Source organism: Gigantopelta aegis, unplaced genomic scaffold, assembly GCF_016097555.1.
Source record: "Gigantopelta aegis isolate Gae_Host unplaced genomic scaffold, Gae_host_genome ctg3786_pilon_pilon, whole genome shotgun sequence".
Classification (NCBI taxonomy): Eukaryota; Metazoa; Mollusca; class Gastropoda; order Neomphalida; family Peltospiridae; genus Gigantopelta; species Gigantopelta aegis.
Window position 1 is genome coordinate 27,324 of NW_024533511.1, and position 16,036 is coordinate 43,359.

A 16,036-nucleotide genomic window follows, 5' to 3' on the forward strand; every position below is an offset into this window, starting at 1 on the left:
ACTAGCTTGTTCCTCGATAGTTAAAGTTTCTTGAAGTAACAAACGTTCTCTAATGAGTTTGTGTCAGCCATAAAAGCTCAAAGAATTGACAGATCAAAATGCTAGAACTAGAAGACGCCAAGACCGAGAGTTTCTTTAAATACTCCGCGTGCCGTATGATGTAGGACCATTTCGAATAAAAAGAAATTTCTTAGCATATTTATGGTACACTTCTTATTCAGCTGCACTACACCAGAGATTTAATGTTTTCATATGTTATTTTATTAAATTAATTTTTAAAATTACCTCTCTTCTTTTTTTTTGTAGTAAAAATAATTGAACAAAAATGTTTCACAGCTCATTAGTATATTACTACTACTCAATACACATTAGTATAATTGGCTAACATCTCTACATTAAAGGCACTCGATCTATTTGACAAAGAGTCTCATTTTCCAGGAGATACATTTCCAACATGCATTGACATTATTGATATTGAACCTCTTCCGTTTTCATATCTTCCTAATGAAGGTGACGGGAAATATGACATTTATTGTAACTTTCTCGAGAGCTGTAACACAAGCATATCCATACGACGGAGAAATGAGAGTTGGAGACAAGTGCCAGAAGCCTTTCTCACACCTAGTATTGCAGAGTTTCAGGAAATACTTCCTCAATCTGTAGGTTTTGTGGGGTCTTCAAGAAGCAAAAGATATTACATCTTCAACATCACATCTGATGAGAGAAGAATTACAAGTGAGTCCAACTTTAATATGTTAAGTAATTAAATGGATTTCTCCCAATGAAATTATATCTCGTAATTGATGGAGAGAAAGTATTATACAGCTAAAGTATTATTACACTCTGCATTTGGGTGGTGCCTGGGGATTCCTTACGTCCCAGCATCCATATTTGGAGAGTACTATGTCCATTCAATTGCTGTGAGGAAAAAGGCAGCCATTGCCTTTATTAATTCTCCATATTGTAATGTCAGACTCAAGAGACCACTTCCTGAGCCATTTTATGATAATCCAGTCAAAGCTAAGTTTAGCTTGAGATTGTAGAATGAAGGTCATTATTAGTGGAAAAGACAAAACAAAATTCTGAGGTGTGTGTAACCAAGATGGCTTCATGTTATGGTATCATGTATGAATTCAAGCATTTATCCAATATCCATCTATCCAAACAGTTTTTCCCATACAACAAACCACCATCCATCATCCATCTTTTGATTCTTGTTTAGCTTAGAGTCTCAGTCTTAATATCTGGTGTCGGTAGTGGTTCTATCAATTACCATCAACATTAAAGGCCCATTTGTCAGGTGTCAACGGTCACAGTAGCTGTAACAGTTGGAATGACACTCAATTTCAGAGATCTGGTATGTAAAATTTGAAATATCAATCATTTATCGTGTACTGTTTTAGATTTATGGTATCAAATTCCAGTGGGACTCAAATTATTCAGAGATTGTTGAGAGAATTTCACACAAGAGCTGCCAAACCAATGATAAGACCTGGTGGAAAGTTCCTCCAACCAGGACTTGGACTTGGACACCTGATCTTATAAGAGTGCAGAATTACCCCCGATAAAGAACTATAGACTTAATTACCCAGTGACATCTTAGTTTTGTTTATTCCAGCTTTCCTTTGGAGGGAGTTCCAATACATATGGTTATTTTCAGTATGGAAGGAGGACTCAAAGCTCCAGTTGATCTCGATTTGTCTTTGGCAATTCTTATCGATATCACTCTAATCACGTACCAAGATATCGTATACTCGCATCGATTTGATCCCAATTCTAATCGAACTCGTTGAATCTGTCGACGAGGACCTATTAATCAATCATTCAATTAGGACCATTTCTATCGCCTATTATACCTGATGTAAAAAATGCAAAGGATATGGATAATAAAAAGCAGACCAAAGTCATAGTACAATTTAATGTATGGAATTATATGTGAATGATACATATCATATTGTAAGCTAGTTATAGCAAACTAGGGTGTACCAATAGGCATAGTATACAGTGATAGTTAATACCATTTTTGTGTAGGAGGAAGCATATTATAGTTATATATAATTATAATATATATATATATTTATTACGTTTATGTATTCAATATTAAGGATAGTTGTTTCCTTGTTTATAGATTCACTAGAAAGGTTTCATTTTGCGGGCCTAACTCCACAAGACGGTTATTATATCACATATCTATACACCCATATTATAAATTTGTTTGACTTTCTTTGGACATATATGTAGTCAAAATAATAACAGAATACATAGACCTTCATTCTGTTCATGTAATACGTGTCAATTCAAATATTTTCAACTTACACTACTACACTAACAGACCTCAATATTGTCAATTGCTTATATAAAATGTTATACTTACGCACAAAACCAAACTGAGAAATTGGGAAAAGTTAATGATAGAACTCAAATTGAAAAAGAATTATACTTTTCATGCCTAAGTTATATCATATATGTAGAGCACTCTAATAGCTACTAGGTTTATATATACCAATCTGAACAGTCTTATTGTGTCAAACAAATTTCAAACAAACAGTTATTATAATAGTTCATAATTGTAGAATACTTTTGTATTTTTAATTGATTTAGCTGCCATTCATATTTGTACAGAATTCCAAAGTTCTTGTATGATGCTGTCAGTCGTATGTCATCTGGGAAACGACCATCAGTGGAGGTTGAACACAAAGGGTTATTACTCCGCACTTGATGAGGGTATATTTGTATCAAGAGATAATTCTCCATAATAAATGTATATGAATATTACAATATAAAAACACTTGTCCAGAAAAGAGACCATACCTTCTCAAAAAAAATTTGGTAGCTATAAATATTTTAGTTGCAAAATAATCGTCTGTTATATAGGTGATTATATTGGGTTACCATTTACATCAACCCTAAGGTTTTCCGGTTATTCTCTCCATTTGGATAGTCAGAATTTGCTGTTGGACTCATGATAGCAATACAATGCCTCTTCCTTAATTGCAAAGCTATTCACCCCATGAGTTCAACATTCTCCAATCAGTGACTGTCCCTCGAGCATTTGTATCATCTCAAGTCATAAGAAATTTTATCTATCTCTCAGGAGCTCCTGACGGCGCCACAGATCATATCTCTATATACCTATAATCAAAGCAAAATTGCTAGTAAGATACAGATTATATGTTGTATCACCTAGCCAAACCTCTCCTGGCTGGCTTTGTGAGACTGGATTTACATTTTATCCATACATTTTAAGCTCTCTCTGTATAATAGAAACCACCAATTTTGAACTAACAGCTCCTTCTGTATGTGACAAGATTTGGAATTAGAAGAAACATTTGAGAGAGATAGCAACACTTTCAGTTCACTAAACAACAATGGGCAAGTCACCAATCCTATTTTGTCAAGCAGTAGTATTTTGAATATGGAGGTGAAGCTGATGGTTCTCTAACTGTTTAATGTCTATACATTCTTATATTGCTTCATCCCTCAAATGTGTCAAACAACAGTCTGGATAGGACCAGTTAAGTTAAAATATTTTCAATACTTCTATTGGATCTATATACCACAGCAAACTGAAAGCTTAGTACGATTTAAACTTGATGCCTAAGGGCGATTTCTGAAAAATCTATGCCTCACAAATGTGAACTCAACATCACAGTTCACGTTCCTGTGGGTCATCCCTCTCAAAGCCTTCGATGTTCCACAGATCATTACTACATATGCTGTTTATTTCATGATCCTGTCAAGTAGAAGGTGAGTGCTTGGAACAACCATACTCAACATCAACATTATATATAGCAAGTACTAAGTTATTAACTAAGATACTAGTATGAGAATATCCCAATATATTATGTACATGTCTTCTCTTTTTATTAGCTTCAGCTCTACCACTAATGGATCTAAAAATATTTTCTCATTCCAATCGGTCAACAGCACAAATCGTCTAGCGGAGCTATCAAGACATTACTGGCTGCTCCTAATGGAAAGGATCTGGTCTTTTATGAGAGCTATCTCTGTTATATTAACTGTACCTTATCAGCACGAACATCTTGTGAGAGTCAATGATATCGTACATAATTTAATCATTTGTACATCAGGTTACCAATCTTCAAGAACTTAAATTCAATGTCGTCATGGTGATATATACCTTATTGAGGAGAGAGCTCATTCATAAAGCTACCTTAATTGCAACAGAATTCAGACAGACAGGAATTGTCTTGGACTAACACACCTATTAGTATTTTCTCTTCTTTACTGAAAAAAAAGACAAGTTTATTATTTTGCTAAGAAGTTAGCATTAGACTATTATATAAGACCTAGTCATAAAGTATATGTGATATTTCTCTAGAAACTGGGTCAACCTTCACTCCTCTGAGACACCGACTAAAAGACTGATTCATTTTCTGGTTGTACAATAGAAATATGGGCTAATAGACCTCATAAAATATGTGACAATCCTACAAAATTAAAAACACTTATGTGTTCCATTAGTTGAAGCAGATATACCAGGTAAGAGAAATATTAAGTTTATCAACAAGTTATGCAGTTGACTCTCTTTTAGCAATAGAGCTGGAGGAGAGAAGTCAGTTTTGGTATTTGGAGTCAGTTTATGGCAACCCAAGTGATAATATCATATTAACTCTACTTAGTTGCGTGGGTGTTACTATTTTATGTTTTTCTTAATAACTGGATCAGGTCAGTGATCTTGGTAGTAATCTTGTTTATTATTTATTATATTAATATATAATATTAATATAATAATTATTATTATTAATAAACTTTGTATTTTTCTTAATAGTTTACCTTCAGAAAGAAACTCCCTAATGAAAGTAAGAACAAACATGTATTGAATGACCATTTTATATGTAGCAAATAGAAAGCTATCTAAAATGGAGAAACAAGCTAAAACAAGTTAGAGAGATCTTGTGTACTGAATAATACTTATATTCTCCACAAGGAAAAGTCCAGGAAAAGAAAGAAACGATGGGAGAATCCACAAATGTTGTCCTTCAAACTGGAAAACATGGTCCATATTATACTCTTTATAACTTCAAGTGTACAGGCAAGATGAAGAACAGTGAATTAAAGTCACTCAAGGTAGCAGGACTTCTAAAATACTCAAGTGAGACTACCTCATTATAACTCTAGCTCTACATAGCCTCACTAAAGTAGTATGGATACCTGTTTACTGTATATGTATTTATCACACGGACAAAGAGCTTAAGTGATGTTTGGACATGTTAAAAAAATCTACTTAGCAAGTAAAGACAATCAGGCAACATTTGGCTACAGGCATCAAGTGGAATGTAAACTAAATGTTCTAGTTTTATTATTGTTTATGATCTCTCGTTTTCCCAAGTATCTCTTAGAGCCCACATAAGTCCATGGGAGAATATCAAGATGGAACTTAAAGCATTTTATAAGGAGCATGGAGTTAAAGTGAAGATACCACTTGATAAAACACAACCCGCTACAGATAAAAATAAACTGAGAAAGTTATGCATAAAACAATAGGTTTCAGTTTTCATTATGAACTTATAGGAAAACCAGTCAATAGTTCAAAACTATTATAATAAGTATAACATTTTACGTTCTGAGGAAAACAGTAATATATTGTATCTTTACAACACTTACTTTGAACTCATAGCGAGCAATCTGTCTTGAGGGTTATTTTAGTAACTTAAGAATGCAATACAACGTTGAAGAATAGCTTTAGATTGTGGATTAGGAGCTGAGGCTTCTTCTGTTGAGAGTATATGACAAAATTGTGTCCATTAACTTTGGTAGGCTATAAGTAAAAACAACTTGACGAGTTTATTGAGCTCCTAAAATGAAAGACAACAACAAAAACAAAACAGTATCTTTGTATATTAATATACATGTAACTAGCATAAACTACACTCTTGTTTAGTCATAGTGTAAAGTTAAAGACCCTACCTTCATTAGTGATGCCTCTTTTTCTGGTAGTTTGTGACTAATCTCAAGACTTGGTTATGTCATTCTGCAAACCAGCCTCTTTAGCCCCAGAACAAACTGGCTGGAGCTTGATAGCTTAACATGTGAGGTACAGAGACAGGGAAGTGATTTTTTTACCACTCTCCAATAGACGAGGGTCAGATCCTGATGGACTTAGGACCCAAATAACGTATCTGTCCAACCCAGGTACTTCAGCATCTGGAAAGAAGAACAGTCAATATGAGGTTGGATTTCTTTGATTGAAGAACAGCTACTGATAAAAAAGCAAACCAGTTGTCCCTAAAAGAAAGCCAATATCACTATGAATGGCAGATACAAAGTACCACTTGTTACAGAGTAGAGGTAATGGGTGAACTAAATAATTAGCAATACAAGTATTCCTTTTTTAGAAACTTATTGTAAAATCAATGAAATATCCTTAAATATAAGCTTGACAGAATTGTTAGCACTTTTGTTCTTACCCCAGTGTATGACAGCTGACTTTCGATTCACACTTTAAACTTCATGAAGTAAATAAAACTCGGAAAGAAGGTTTGCTTGCTTCATCACTTTATCTCTTTGGTATCTCATTGTCATCCAATAAAGTCTGTCATAGCTTTCCATTTTATCTTCAGTACTTCTGCGTCCAATAAGAAAGTGTTTACTGAACACAGCAGCAGAGCCGACAATATATTCATGTCTAGAAACCCGCAAATTAAATAATTCTGTTGAAATTCTTTGATATGTAAGGATTTTCAAAACTATGGTGAGGATCTGTCACCATTTTTGAGATACTTTGGGTCATTCTTGGAGATGGTGATAGATTGATAATTTGATTGTAAATGTCCACATCTTAAAATGCCATATAAGGATAGAAAACTGTCTTAGAAAGCTCTAAAAAAGCTTGACAGACACTTTCTAGACCAACTGGTTCCATTTGGCACAATAAATCAGAAGTGGGGATGCAAAGAAGTTGACTTATTCTATTCCACTTGTTTGATAGAGAGGTTAATTCATCTCTTGTAGCTACACCAGACCACCATAAGTTGGCAAGGAAAAGGGAAAGAGAATGCATTAGGCGACTTACGAAGACCAAGTACACCATCAGTTACTAAAATGAGTTGAACTGGTAACAAACATGCCCCCAGTCGGGTGGTAACCATTTCTGTGAATGATTCCATAGCTACAGTGAGATCAGTAATATCTAAGACTGAAACAGAACTTAATGCTTCACGCATTCTGAGTGGTCTCTTGTAAAGGGTACCATCAGTTCACATGTAGATGAAAAGGACCAACAGAGCTAAATATTCTAATGGGAACACGTGTTCAAAATATGGAATAGTTTCTCCAGGCAAATCTGTCGCTAATGCTAGTCCGTGTTTTTAAGTCCCCGTTGGTTGTGATACTGGTCTTTTCATAGACAGTGATATATCTACTAACACTACAGTAGGCATTGTGAAAAGGTTCCACGAGTGTATCTTAGCCCACGCCTTTAAAAGGCCTAGATCAAGTGATAATAACTGACTTTAGTAAACCATCGGTTTATTGACTCTTGATCTCTCTTCTTATCATCTGAGTACTGAACTGAAATGGTCTCTCTATATCAGAACTGTGCTATCTCTTCTGTTGTCCACCTGTCCTTCTCGAATAGCTGCTAAATTAGCTTGCCTTCCTCCAGAAACCGGACCTTAATTCACGTTGTGTTTTTTTTTTTCTTTTCATTGATGATGACGAATCGGAAAACAGTTGTGCCCTACACCTTTCAGAGCGATCAGAGTGGCAATACAGCCATCGAGAACTAGAAGCAATCGAAGTATTTTTATACTAGAACCAGACCAGACGAGGTAACAGAATAGCCTGTAGTACGTGAAGAACACAGACACACCTCAGTTACTATTTTGTTCAGCCATGGTAACGCTGTCGATTTGGGACAGATGTCAAGTTTCCTATCGGTCTTTGCTCAAGAATAAACTGTAATATCTTCGCATATGACTCCTCAGGTTCTGGAGCAGTTCAGGTACTGCTTCAGAAGCGATATATATTCTGACTCTGAGGCTGCCTGGGATGCCCTGTCTACCTCGCTACAACTTACGACCGGATCAAATTATTATATATGTCAAAGTATAGGGAACAGCAGCTGCTGTAGACTTAGCAACTAAGACATGAAGTAGCAGGTGTGATATTACACTCAGCACTAATGTCTGGCATGAGAGTGGCCTTCCCATAGACGAGGAGAACGTTGGTGTTTTTGACCCATTTGCAAGGTAGATTGTATAACTCCCCCTAATTACGAAATCAATTAATAATTACAAAACAATGTTACAATACAGTAGTATTGTCAAATGTCATTTCCTGATGTGTCAATAAGGGTATCCTATACTTGTGCCTTTATGTCATGATATGGAGCATACTATACTCATGATGTGTTATTATCAAAACAATAATGCCTTCCACAAGAGAATGCTAATTAAAATAGCATAGTGTTGATAACATGAGTACCACATGCTATATTAAAGTGGTTTTGAAGGGTTGTCCCTTCAAAGAAAGAAACATGCCACCTTCCATGATGTATATATAGATAAACAAATAACTTGCTTCATCATGAATAGCTGTTTATAGAAACTAGTAATATCACAATATATGATAGCTGTGCAAAGATACTTTATTATAATAAAGTCTCTTTCTTTATAGTATTGAAAAAATCACTCGGGTGACATCACCTGTGTTAGTTATTCATGGGACAGAAGATGAGGTCATTGATTTTTTCTCACGGACTAGCTATGTTTGAGAGAGCTCCGCGTACAGTAGAACCTCTCTGGGTGGAAGGTGCGGGACATAATGATGTAGAGCTCTATGGACAATATTTGGATAGACTTAGAAGGTTTATTACAAGTGAAGTTGGCTCTTCTTGAGCCATTTTATTATATTATTATTATTATATATTATTATTGTTATTATTATTATTATTATTATCAATTATTGTCTGTTTTTGTTTTAATTACCGTTTTCACACAATGAACTTTTTCAACAAATCATCAGTTTTTCTTGTCTTGTATGCTTATTAAAAACTGAATACATATCAAGTTAACTTTTGAATATAAGCGCCCATGCGCTTATTACAATTAATAGGGGTGGAGTTTGTAATAGAATGTCCACATGTATAAATTTCAGTCACAGAGAATTGAAAGTGGTACCCAGGAGATATCAAATTTTAAACAGATAGAAATCTTGCTTCTGAATAATAACAAGATACTGTTACCTCCAGAAGAAGTCACAAAATTACCTCACCTGACTCAGTTGTCCTTAGAACACCAAACTTGACAGTTCTTCCATCAAACTTTGGCACTTTAAATACTTTAATAATCTTGAATTTGAGTTATAATCCTATTAATTGCCTCCCACAGTCTTTTTTTTCAATTTACTGAATTTACACGAGCTGTGGCTGACATGCACCGGATTGACAGGATATTCCTGCACAGATCTGTCAGCTCCACCAACTCAAAAGATTATCAGTAGCTGAAAATATGCTCACTACATTACCAAATGAACTGGCAAATTTAGTATTTTTAGAATGGTTATCAATAGCGAAGAATAAACTCCAAGACTTACCACACAAACTTGGAAAGACTGTCAAATTTGAAGATATTATATCTACAGTTTAATATGTTACAGGTATTCCCTGTTGTTTGGTATTGTATCAAGTTTTTATCAGTTCTAAATCTCCGAGGTAATAGCATGAATCGGATTCTAAAGGAGAATGCATTGTGGTTATTAGCTCAAGTAACTTGGTAAAACTTGATCTCCGTGATAATCCTATAGAATCTGACATCTTAGAAGAGGAGAAGCTTCCATGGCAAGACCTAGAATATGTATATTTCTGATACTTAATAAACCCTCATTCCCATGTCTAGTAAGATCTTGGGATGAGTCTCTTATCTCCCAAACAAAGGAATGAGCCCTAAAGTATATGAATATTTTATTATTATTAAGTTTAAAAAAATATAATTTTCAAGGTGCAATATTATACACATAGCAGTTGGGGACCAAAAAAAAGAGAAAAAGTGAGAATACATCAAGTTACACCCTTATGGTCCAGACTTTAACAAGAAATTAAATTAAACATTAATATATCAATATATTAGAAGACTCTTTAGAAATGTGAACAAGATAGTTATTTAGTCACACAGATGTACATGTACATGTAGTAAAGTGCGAGATTTTTCTATTACCGATGAATAGGGTAGGGCCTATCTTTTGAAAGAAAAAAAATTTCCTTCAGTGAAATAATAATGCTTCGAGAGAAAGGAGAAATACGACGAAAACTAAATGAGAAATGTAAGTTGGTGACATCTGTTAGATTTGTCTATTCAGCTAGCACTGGTAGGATCCATGAATTTACTAAGCTTATTAAGTGTGGTGGTCATCTAACTTGCAAAGATCAAAATCAAAAGTAGACTGTGTCAGATTGTACTGACCAGTCTGTTCAATAATGTTGACGATTCCTGCAGTCGTTGTGGATCTTGCAAGGAATTGAGGTGCTTGTGTAACGCTTGAGGGATTTGTATCCCAGCTATTTGGTGAGGTGTTTTTTTGAACTAGACTTTGTTTCTTTGTTGCCATTGACGGACGGTTGGTCATCACTATCACTTCACTGCTAGAATTGGAGCCACTTGAATCACCACTGTTTTCTTTATTTTTTTCGGGATTTTCTTTTCAGTTTCTTCTGCTGGCCTTTGGGTTTTGGAGGAGTAATGGTGTTGAACCTGGTGCTGCTCCCGTCAAAACACCCCCAGCTTTTAGTAATTTTGCTTTAAATTCATCACTAGGATTCTGAAAAAGTTAAACATTCACTGCGTATTTGATTGATGGGAGGATCATTTAAATTAGGAAGTAAAAGATCATATTCGAAACGAACTTTCTTAGGTTCGTCTTTGTTACGAAAGTAGACTTCAATAGGCAAGTTAAAACTACCATAACCTGATTCTGATACTGATATGGTGGTTTCTTTTATAACTATAGAACACAAATTAAAATATAGATGAGGCGGGTCCCTAATGATTTATATCAAATTAATAAAGAAAAATTATTAATTTTAAAATGTCAAACTTTAGATGTCTAGTGGAAATCTAGAATTTTTCAATTTGATTATTTGGAAAGGGATGCTTAGAATATTGAGCTTTGTAAAAGTAAATATTTGTTTGAAGTAAGACTTACTGCTTAGAATTAACACTTTGGCATAGTTTGTATACAGAAGGACACACTTGTGTAGTTTACAGTTTGGGGTGTGGCTAAAAATATTGCTGACCAACTTCAAATTTTAACCCCTTAAAAACTTTAACATAAACTTCAAAAACCATTTATGCCGAATTGAATATAATCTGCTCACCTCTTTTTGGTTTTTTGCAAAACTTTCATGAAGAAAGAATATCACCTTCTCTACAAAATGTCTGATGTCTTGACCATCTTCACCTCGAACTAGTATTGTCCAGTCATGTGTGTATCCTTCTTGTGTTGGCTTCTTTCTCCATTGAGCAGAATGACCCAATACTACTTTTGATCTGAATTGCCTAAAATAGGAAAGTGAGTATCAAATTTAAAGACCTATGACTCACACAAACAGCTAAACAAGTGCGGCGTCTTACCTGTGCCATAGTCTTTTTAGCTTTTTAAGCTTTTAACACAATTTTCTCTCTTTTACTAGAGCAATATTTCCTTCTTTAAGTCAGAGAAATAGGAATATTAGGATTTTGTGGTACAACCTTAGTTCGACTTCAATAAGGCGCATTTACAAACAGGGAAACATCGGATAACACCGTATATTAATAGCATAAATTAAACGCAGTGGGTGGAGCTAGTTATTATATATGGATTAACACACGTGTTTGTTTGTCTCCTGAAAAATTCTCAAGCGCTTTTCACTTTCAGTGTTGTCAAGGGATAACTACACTTCTGAAAAGCCTCAAGATATGCATTTTAACGGTGAAGCTGAGACCAATGGATCCTGCCAAAACTTCAAAGAACTTATCTTTTATTCTGTTAATAATTGCCTCTTTTATTTTTAGCCGAATAGTGAGTGGCAAGACCATCATTATTGCTCCATCCGTAATTATGAACAAGACAACACTCTCTGCCTTCAGAATGTCTTCAAAATGCATCGAACTGCATGGAAAAGCCATAAGTATTGGTTTTTACACTCAGGTCTACACAGCGTTCCTGTTACACCACAATGGTATCTTTTCAAAGACTTGTCAAATGTCACACTGGCAGCCAATGGAACAGATAATGCTATTGTTGATTGCTCTGGACAAGCTTCTTTTGCATTCATGAACTTTTCTCAGTTGTCTATAAATCAATTACATTCCAGAACTGTGGACTAAATGTAACTAAAGAGATCATAGAGTCAATATATGGCTTAGTACGTTTGCCATTTCATATTAGAAAGGGACAAAAGTCTCTATATGGCTTGTGAATGTATACAACTTTGAAGCAAACTCTCTGCATTTATTTAATAGTTCTGGTATAGGCCCTAGCTGCAATAAATGTTTTAGAGGAGCTTCGATTGTGCAGAATTCTTTTTTAATGCAAGCAACAATACCTACTTCATAATGTGATGACAAAGCAAATAGACTGCACAAATGCTGCACTTTTTTCCACATGCAATGGTGGAAATGCTGTTTTTTCTATGCTGAAATTGCGAATCAAAATTGCAAGTGTACGATTGTCTGATGTCTAATCTAACAGTGAGACATAGTATTTTCAATATGGATTTAACTACGTTTCAAAACACTTCTTTCTTTTCTTTTATAGTCCTGTAGAGGAGAAGATATGCCATATAGGAGGTGGACTTAGTATTCTGTTAGTGCAGTCAACATATTCAGTTAATGTAAGAGTTATGGACAATTTTTTTCATGGTAATGTTGCTTATAAAGGGGCCAACCTTCACATTGTTTTGTACAGTGTTTTCTTGTGTCAAGTGTTGAAATTGCAACTAATATGATTCTCGCAGGGAATTCTCCTTTAATTGATGTCATAAGGACATGAGATTTATTAGCTAAGGAGGAGGGATCTATTATGAGTATGGCAAGCAGTTGCAAATGACTCTGCTCATCTTTGTCCAAATTTTCTACTGTATTCAGGAAAATGTGACCTCATTATTTCATGACTTGGAGTTTAAAGATAATCATGCTGTTGTTGGAGGAGGAATGGTTGTCTTACTACACTTCCACCATCACACAAAGCTTTCTTTTCATCATCTGTAGATTGGAAGTCTTTTTTTTAATGAAAATAAAGGATACTATGGGGTGTGCTCTTTATTTTGGTGAAAACCAATATGTTAAAGTTCTTAATAGAAAACTTGACACTCTGTATTTCAGTCTTTTCTGTTTAACATTTCAGCAAATGAAAACAGTCAACTTCGTTGTATGGTATTCACTCTAGTGTAAGTACTACTTTGTTTTTCAATGGACTACAAAATGTGATATGCTTGATGAGTAATTATCACAGATAACCAGTGTATTGGAATGGTAATGGTGAATCATTGTGTTATGCCGTCATGTCTTCATAATACGTAATAAAGGAGGCTACGTGGTGGTATGATCCTGCTTGGTAACTCATTCTTTTTTTGTCACTAACAGTTTTTATTTACATTGTAAACACACTTCTCAAGGCTATGGAGGAGGTAGATATGTTCCATTTGTGGGCTCTAACTAATGACCTTCAACCACCTTGTTTCGTTTTCAAATTCTTCCACATAGTGTAGTTCCTAATGTAAGTAGTCTATTTGATTATAATGACAGTATTTATCTGTCAGGTAATAAGGCAATTGATGGCTACGATATTTATGGGAGGGAGTTTGAATAATTTGTTTTTCTTATCTATTGGGACGTTAAACTGAAACAGCAGTTAATGAGTTTATTCATATATTTAATTACACTCCTGTTAGTTCACAAGTAACGTCTCATGCAACAGCGTTTGTTTTTTTGTGAAAATAAACAGCCTAATTGTTATCAAAGATTAAAAGAAGTTCAAGCCGTACCCGGTGAATACTTTCAGATAAGTGCTGTACCAGTTGGTCAACTGGATGGCTTGGACATCATCAAATGATGTAATGGCTAGTATTCCAATTGGTGAAGATCTGTGGTTGGTGAGTAAATTTTCAAAGCCATGGAGACTTGGAAATTTCTGTGATAATCTGAAGTTTGGTTATACAACAAATTAATGACACTTCTGTTGAGTTTGATCTTTACATTTCTGGAAATATTCAAGAATATTACGGAAGACAGTACGTGTACATGTCCTTCATGTCCACCTTTTTTTACCCATTCTCACACAAAGAAAATGTGTGTGTGCCTCGATATATTTCCAGAAAGTGACAGTGCAGTCAAATGTCACGTGCATCATGGTTATATAACATGTAAAGGGAAAACCTCTATTTGGGTTTATGATAACTGTGCATATCTTGTATTATTAATTGTCCTTTTTTACTAATGTACTATAGATGGCACTTTCATAACTAATGAAACACAAAATGACCAATGTGCTAATAACAGAGTTGGATTATTATGCGGGCAATGTCCCACAAGGCTATAGTTTTACAATTGGGTTCAAATGGATGTGCTCTATGTACAAACATGTTCCTTTTTCTTTTGTTGGCCTTTTGCACTAGAATGGAATTGTTCTAGTGTGGTTTATCTCATTCTTTAACTTAACTGTTTCTATTGGAGCTCTAAATGGTCTTATATTCTATGCCAACATTGTCCATGTGAACAAACACACTTATATCCATAGACTTTCACATGCAAAACCCATTGACTATCTTTATAGCCTGGCTAAATCTTGATCTTAACATTGAGACCTGCTTTTTGATGGTTAAAAAACCAATTCAGTAAAACTCTACTTCAGTTTGTATTTCCAATTTATCTTTGGCTTTTGGCTATTTTGGCAATCTATCTAAGTCGCAAGTTCTATTCATGTATCGTATTCTTGGTCCACATAGCACACCAGCTCTTGCAACATTATTTCTCTCCTCCTCTTTTACAAAACTACTAAACAACCATATTCAATATTTTTCCGTAGCTAGTGTGAAATACCAATGTGGCAATGCTTCTTCTCCCGAGTACTTCCAAATATGGTTACCTGAATGCCAATATACCATACTTAGGACTACGACATGGAATTGATATTTGCATTAGCACTCATAAGTGGCACTTTTCCTTATTTTACCCTATTCAGGTCTTCTATTTGGGATGCCATGGTTACAAAGACTTACACATTTTCGATTATTACGTTGGATTGTTCGTCTAACCTTTCTAGATGCCTATATGGGTCCATTCATAACAATCACGATAACTGGTTGGACTTTTGTTGTTTTGGAAGAACTCTAGTATTGATAGGATTTCAGTAGACCGCAGCATTTTCCCCTCATTTAAATCTAATGGTAATGTCATTATTTGCAATGGTTGTGTTAGCAGTGCTTGTTTGTTTTGAGTGGCAAGGGGATTTATCGTCAAAAAAATACTTGAATTTTTATAAAGCATTTGCTTATCTAAATCTTGAAGCTATGCTCTTGTTGTATTGTATTGCACATCTCAAGATTTCTGGTTCAAGTAATGTCAAGAGATTGCTACTTATGTCTCTCTTTCTAGTGCTGCTGCTCAATTTGCTATTGTTGTGGATTATCTACGTGCTGAAAAAGATTTTGTATATGTTGAGAATAAAATGGTCTGATTACACCATGTCTCTGGTACAAGCCACGGCATAGTTTTTAATAACAAAACATATGGTGCTGTTTTCTAAAACCTCTCAATTACAGTCTTCAGTATCAATAAATAATGATGATGATATGTCTAATGCCATCAATGATGGGTTTATCGTGAACCACTTCTGGACGATTTAAGCATATAAAGAGACAACGAACATATTTCTTAATAATTAATAATTAATCTAAGAGGTTGGTTTCATTTAATAACACTTGAGTATTTTTAGTTTTTTTTTTATCAAAAACAATTTAATCTAGCGGGCTGGGTCTTTATTATAAATTAAATGGCGGAAGGATTTGAGTGGAGTAAACATAGAAAGAATTAGATCG

General features: G+C 34.7%; 1 pseudogene; it reads left to right on the forward strand.

Moving 5' to 3' along the window:
* Positions 1 to 98: 98 nt before the first annotated feature.
* Positions 99 to 8,861, forward strand: LOC121392419 (annotated as a pseudogene).
* Positions 8,862 to 16,036: the final 7,175 nt, after the last annotated feature.